The sequence below is a fragment of the Macadamia integrifolia genome, chromosome 11 (genome assembly GCF_013358625.1).
Source record: "Macadamia integrifolia cultivar HAES 741 chromosome 11, SCU_Mint_v3, whole genome shotgun sequence".
Classification (NCBI taxonomy): domain Eukaryota; kingdom Viridiplantae; phylum Streptophyta; class Magnoliopsida; order Proteales; family Proteaceae; genus Macadamia; species Macadamia integrifolia.
In genome coordinates, this window is record NC_056567.1 from 9,357,730 (window position 1) to 9,365,404 (window position 7,675).

Below are 7,675 nucleotides of genomic sequence, written 5' to 3' on the forward strand. Positions count from 1 at the left end.
GAGAGAGAGAGAGAGAGAGGGAGAGAGAGAGAGAGAGAGAGAGAGAGAGAGAGAGACATAAATGCTAATTATACCTTGGTTTGTAAATATCTACTAAGGCTTGTTTGGTTTTTCCCTTTGATGGACCAAAACACATTAAATCGTAATACCGGTTGAAATAGTCTGCATTATCGGGCACACTTGACTTCATTATGATGGAGAACCCGAAATACACGTGCTCACCCAAGTTGGGCTTGTTGGGACCCACATTTTCCCTACAGGTGGGTCACACTGGTGGGTCTCGCACCTGCTAGTGACCACCCACCAGTTAGGCAAAATAAGGCCAATCTTACTATATTTTGGTGGGAAATGGGTTCTTATGCATGTCTGACTCCCATCACCTGTCGTGGACCAAGTTCTCATCATCCAATAAGATCTCATACATTCCCTATTTGTACATGGCTTTATGATAAGTGCAAGGGCACAACTTTGGCGTGCGAATCATATTGGGTACCAGCTCAATCTTCTCTGACCACCCAACATTTGACGTCACATTTGCTGTCATACACCATAGGGCACCCGTATCAACCCTTTTCGGTTCAGACCCTGCAAGACCAAACCGAACTAACTGGTTAATAAACTGGGGTTCAGGGAGCAGGGCTCTACACCGCCACTTGGAGATACATGGGGGCCTATTTCACAGGAGTGTAAGGGTCGTTATTGAGACAGGTATTTGATGATGGTCCAATATGGGGGTTTGAGATCATACAAAAGGGGTTTGAAGTCGCCACTTAGGATTATGGGCCTAGGACTTGAGGGTGGGCCCAATTCCGAAGAAAAGGACCCAAAATTTGGTTTAGTCCAAAAAAAGGGTATGTATCAGGTTACAGAGTTTGGAATGTGTTGAGCACCCAATCTACTCGGTTCAACCGGTCTTCCTACTCGATGCTTGAGAACGAACATTTTCCATAATTATTTCTATACTGCATGCATGGCTAAGTTATCACACATATATACATTAACTGAACTTGATTACTTATGTACACCAAAACAAGGTCAATAAAGAGTCTACATTATGCTAATTCGGGTGAGAGATTATACCTGAGCTTGACCCTTGTTTTGGGTCAAGAGGGGTGGAGCCCCGATTGATGTTGGCATAAACTTTTTTATAGATTCTCTTGGCTCAGGGGAACATGGTCTTAACCTCCGACTTCCTTTCTCGAGAGATTCTAACTATGGTAATATTTGAGCAGAGTCTCAGCTAGGAAAGGTTACTTTCACATTTGAGTTTCGACAGAGCTTCGGATCGGCAAGGCTACTTCCCAGCTTAGGCTGGGGTGGCATACTGATAGAATTTCTGCAAGGGAGGGGGTACAAGACGGCTTAGGCTGAAGTGGCACTCTGACAGAACTTTCGCTAGGGATAAGCTATAGGAGGGCTTAGGAGGCTTGGGAGGAACTTCATAGAGGAGGGAAATAATGGCAAGGTGTCTCCATCAAGGATTCTCACCAAGTGGCTCAAGTGTGAAATTTCAAGGAGAGGGGGGTATTTATAGGTTTCTTGGACTAATGGGGTGAAAAAGGAGATTTTCTTAGCCAATAGGGTGAAAAAGATGGTTTTTTAGTCAATAAGGTGTAGTGGCAAAGGGTACGCTAGTAGGATGGCGTGGGGTACGCTAGAAGGGTGGCGTAGGAAAATCCATAAAAATCTGATCACCAGATCAGGGCCGCCGACCACCGGCGTAGGGTCGTTGGATCACGACATGGGACCACGTCGGTCTGGGGTCGGGCCACTGTGGTTGGAGGCAGGGTCGCATTGGACTGGAGTGGGGCCATAGACCAGATTCTAATCAGATGGCACCAAGAAAATTTCGTCTTCCAGGGACAATTGCGGGAGATCCGACGGTCCAATTTTGACGCATCATATATCATTGTGATTTCGAGTACTATCCATCTGTATGGTCACTTTGGACCAGATTCCTTCATAAATGTGATGTCATAATTGGACCTGTCTTTTCTCTCGCACAAGGTTTCTAGGGTTTCTAGGGTTTCTGGGTGAGTATGGAGTGTTTTGGGGTTGAGTTACTTTAGTAAGTTCTCATCTCTATTGATTGGAAGTAAAAGGCCATGTCCACGATCCGTGAGTCATCATAGCTTGGGGAGGGTGGTAAAATTGGGTGTCTACAATGAGCTAGTCACAACAAAGGTAGAAAATTGATACCCCTTTTTTATAATTAGAATTTGTATTTTTATTTTTAGGTTTGAGGAGTAAGATCTTTTAAATCCTATGCTAGGGGGGATTTTTCTTGGTTATATGATGATGCATTTCATTTACATTTTATAATAATTCTAGGAAGTATTTGTATTTTTTTTTATTTGAGGAATTTTCTGATTTAGATTAGATTTTTAGACTTGTCAAGGGGACTGGTTTGATATGTAGTGCATATTATATTTTTATAAAATTATGTGATAATAGTTAGGAATTAAAATTTTTTATTTAAATGATTTTCATATATATGTAGACTTCTGTCAAATTTTATTTCATTTTGAATTCGTTATGTATAACAAAAAAATAAGGTTTTGGGACTATTTTGCAGAAAAGACAGATTTAGGACACGATTTTGGGTGGAGTCAATACCCACTTTAAAAACTGTTTTTGGATATGATATCTTTTTTAAATATTTAAAAAATAACCACAATCACCCACGAGAATGAATGGCTCATTTTGACTCTCGTAAGGGATAGTTATTTATTTGTTTTTACCATACCTTAGAAATATATCAGAATTTAGATACTGGGATTGGACCTTAGGAATAATCAATCTAGGAATTTTTCTGTCTGATTTTCTTACATTTGGTAGCCCCAAAAATATACTTTTATCCATAAAAAAATCCAATCCTTTTGATTTACAGAAGAGGGATAAAATGAATTTCTATTAAACTATGGTCAATTCTGTCCAGTGCATTCTAATGCATATATTAGTACTTGTATATATATTTTGAATGATTTAAATACTAATTTAGAATATGAACCATTCTAATCCTTTATATCTTTGTTAGTCTAGTTTCACCCATAAAAATTCACAATCCATTTGATTTATGAAAGATGGAGAAAAATATATTTTACTGGAGTGTGGTCAATTCTGTCCAAGGCATATACTAGTCATTGTGTCTGTATTTTGGATGCTTTAAAAACTGATTTAGAGTATGTACCCTTCTAATGATTTATAGCTCTATTCGTCTAGTATTATCTTTAAAAATCCTAGACCCATTTGGTTTCTGAAAAGGGGGAAAAAGTAGTGTTAATGCACTGTGGTCATTTCGGTTTAACAGAAATGGTCACAGTGCAGTATCCTATGTTGGGACCTATTTTGAAGAATCTCAAAGACCTAATCTAGAGATAAGTCCTGCTGATAATTTATTGTATTTTAAGTCTAATTTAAGGACTTATAATTTATTTTATATCGATCGTCTATGTTAGATGTTATGGAAGTATAAAAGAGTTAAACATATAATATTGGACATAAGCTGAAAAATGTCAATGTAATATGTTAGGTGAACATATTTAGGGATTGTGCACTCTATGGAAGAGGAACTAAAGAATTGACAATTATATACAAGAAACCAATGTGAGTTAATTCATAGGCTTAATATGGTTGATATGCCTCTTATATTATTATGTGAATTGATATAAGGATTTCTCTCATGTTAATATGTGTGAATGTTGTTATGATGTTTTGGAAAGATTATCATATGTCTTCTCATACTTTGCTATTAATGACATGTTGTGTTATATATCATATGCCTAGATTTATATAAATGTGATGTTATGCCATGACAAAACATGATAGAAACCCCATTAGAGATATGCATAAAGGAATTGGAAATATGTTCCCATGCTTAGATCTTTAGCTTCAGAGCCAGACCCCAGACTACACCCCTTTCCAATAGAGGGTTAGGTGTTGGATGAGGACACTAAAACAGAACTGAGGATAAGATCTCCCACAAGGGGGTTACACTATCCTCCAGAACAGAACAAGAATGAAGGTGAGGATGGGAATTCCCTTACTCCTCCAGAACTAGATCAGGAATTCCCACAAGGGGAGCTCATATGATCCTATACCCGGTCCAGTTAGCCAGGGTTAATGAAAAATGACTACCGATGGTGTTCAGCCGGATAATGTAAGAAATGGCAGTCATCAGATCAACGATTGTGTTCCTCGCCCTTATAAAGTGTGCACATGCAGTAGAACAAGAGAGACTTGCATTAAGTTAATTATTTTAATGTCATATTGCATATAATGTTCTCATGTGTAAGATGTGCTTATTAATGCATGTATGATCCTATGATTTGATTCACTGAGCTATCGAGCTCACCCCTTTATTATTACTCCCAGACACAGATGATGGAGCATGTGAGTGAGTGGATTGTACTGGAGGCTAGGAGCAACATGATGTTAAAAAGGATGCATGATAGTTCCTTTTTTTTATTTTAATGATAGAGACATTTAATTTCTTACTATAAGATATTAAATAATGGGGCTAGATGAGACATTTTGAATTGATTTTATTTACTTTCCCTTAGACTATATTTTGAAACATGTTATAAATGGTTGACGCCACCACTAGGCATTAAGGTGTTTAAATAATTAAATTTATATTTTGATGTAAAATAAACGCATATTTATACGGATAGGATCACAAAATAGATACTGACAAAGGATTGCATACCCCTTTCTTTTGGAATTGAATAAAGTATAAAAAAGTATATTTGGGTATCAATTGGCCTAGGGAAATTCCAAGGATCTCAAGAAGCTAGAAAGGGAGATTCCCCTACTCTTAGTTAATCACCCGTCTGAGTTAAAAGTAATGGAGGAAGACTCTGATAGGTATAGGCATCTTTCTTAGATATTTCAATCGTAAAGCGAGAGCCTGGGAGGTAGATCTGCCCTATGAAAGCTTCAGACACTTCTTTCATGCTCTTGCTACTAGCTTGACCGTCTATTTAAGAGAAAGAACCACTTGGATGTAAAACAATAATAATAATAATCAGCTTTTTGTCACATGGAAGTGAAGAAAAATGTGATCGCGAGATCACCTCCCGCGAGGGCGGAACTCTTACCCTTATCCCGGGTTTGGATCGTCACAGTGTGATATCAGAACGAAATGTTACGAGTTTTGGACTTAGTGACTGGTGGCATAGGAAGACAAAATAAATTAATAAATAAATAATAAGAATTCTCTACTGCTACATAAATCACTAAACCAAATAGAATTTAAGGATAGAGTATTATGTAAAGGAGATATATATTTTCCTCTCATCATAAGTCATGAACCTCTAAGCTTGTCCTTGTGTTGGAGCCTATAATTGTAAATTCATTTATTTTTCTGGTTGTAGGTAACCATTCCTCCACGTGGACATCCTCACTCTGTAGGAAGGGTCCATCTAGACAGCTCTAGTGAGCAAGATTGCTCCTCCCCCTCCTCGGGGTGCAACTTTATCTCCTCCAGGTGCAGAATTACCTCCTCCTCCTCCTCTGCCTCCATTACCGGCACGAGCATTTCAGGGTGGGCAACTCGACCTTGTTTAGGCCATCAGCAACTTGGTTGGTGCATTTACCACCAGCAGACAGTTAGAGCACCTCCTAAGCCTCCTGTGGCACCCCCACAGCCTCCTTTGGCTGACACGACCCGCACCATTGAGTAGTTTCGAAAGCTTAGACCCTAATTTTTCAAAGGGGACACTTTTGACCCTCTGAAGGCAAAAAGTTGGATCAGGGAGCTAGAAAAGAACTTCAGCTTGTTGAACCTCACTGATGCACAAAAGGTGGCTTGCGCGACTTATCAGCTCCATGATAAGGCAGACGACTGGTGGCAGTCTACATACGGTATTATAGAAAGGGGTGGCCAACCCCTGACTTGGGGTAGATTTCAGGAATTCTTCTATAACTAGTATTTCCCCACAAGCTTGAAACTGAAAAAAAGGAAGAGTTCTTGAACTTGAAGCAGCACAACCTTTCTCTTATGGATTATGAGATGAAATTTTAATGTCTCAACAAGTTTGCCACTCACCTGGTTGACACTGAAGAGAAGAAGGCTCGACAATTTGAGGAAGGCCTTTGTACTGATCTGAAGGCAATAGTTGAAGCCTTCAAGTTCCCTACATATGCACAAGTGGTGGAGACTGCCCAAATTGTTGAGGACAACACGAAAGTTGTATCATCTAGTGGATCAAATATTCAGAAGAAAAGGCCTTATCCTCATCCACCTCTCTACAGTGGGAATCACAAGTCACAACAAGCATCATAGAGTAGTACACCATCATCAAGAGAGGACTGCTTGCCCCAAGTGCAAGAAATTGCATCTGGGAGAATGCAAGGCTGGCTTGAACGTCTGTTTTAGGTGGGGGTGGACAGCATAGTTTTAGCATTTCCTGTACTAGATTAACAGGATTCCATTTTTTAATTATAAAATAAAAGTTACAATATTTTAGAGAGAGAGAGAGAGGTAGGTAGTTTTGACTATCACCGTGCAATTTGAATGAGTCAAAAGAGAGAGAGAGAGATAGATTTTGTGTAATTTCAATGAGTCGTGGTCCAGTTAGAGGTTAGCTGAAGGTTGTCTTTGATAATGTCGAATATTTGAATCTAGACCTATTAAGTTGATATCTCATTTGTTTTTTTTTTGAGGTAGTCTTTCGTACCATGCAAGACAGCTTAGTCTTGCATATCTTTGACTTCTAACCTTTTACGACTTCAAGGGTTCTTACATTTCTATCTCTGGAGGGCGAAGGTTGGCTACCAAAGGCTCGGGCAGCCCTAAGCCTAAACACAGTGGGTATCTCTGGAGGGCGGATGTTGATTACCAGAGGCTCGGGCAGCCCTAAGACTAAACACAGTGGGTGGCAAAAATATGGTCGTATCCTCTTTGTTGGATGTATGTGCATCTCTCTTGATTGGTTTTTGCACTAGCACAGTAGCCATGTGATCACATAGTGATCGCCAACTCTAATAATAATAATAAAATTGATTCTCTGTCCTAGAACACGGATCTTCGATGTCCTTGTGTCTATTTCTCTCTTCCCCAAAACAAACGGTAGAAGTGTCTTTTCACAAGGGGAGAAGAGAGAGATAGACACATGGGAGAGACATAATTCTTTTTTACTAATAACAACAGCAAGATCACTTGGTCTTGTGATTTCTATACCAACACAAGGATCAATGAGAATGCTCGCAGAGGCATCAACATTGATGGGTTTTTTTTTCTTTTTTCTTAATGGAGGGCAAGGTGAAAAATTTGCATTCTTTTATGTCTAGGCGTGTGAGCCGCATGACTGGGTAGTGCTCTTTTTAAAAGGAGATACCCAGTACACCAATCTCACACCTAGTCAGCGAGTGAGATCAAGCTCCTCTCCAACGACTGCACCCTCCAATGTCCCTCCAACGATCATCCAAGGGCTATAAAGGCTTCGTCACACATCCCAATACCTACCAACACCTGGGGATATGTGTCCAAGCCTTTTCAACCTATGGATGGATCGTTGGAGGATCGTTGGTGTTGGAAAGGATCCCAATCCCAGTGAGAGTTCGTCTTCGCTAAAATAATTGCATACGCAGGTATCATTCCATCATCATCTTGGTTACATTAATTTGGATCAATACTATTTTATTGACTTTATTAAGGTCACCAAAACTTTTG

At 39.5% G+C, this 7,675-nt stretch overlaps 1 protein-coding gene across 1 annotated transcript in view; it reads right to left on the reverse strand.

Moving 5' to 3' along the window:
• Positions 1-7,675, reverse strand: part of LOC122092898 (stearoyl-[acyl-carrier-protein] 9-desaturase 1, chloroplastic-like) — a 16,878-nt gene that overhangs the window by 8,538 nt on the left and 665 nt on the right. The gene's annotated exons all lie outside the window — the stretch shown is intronic.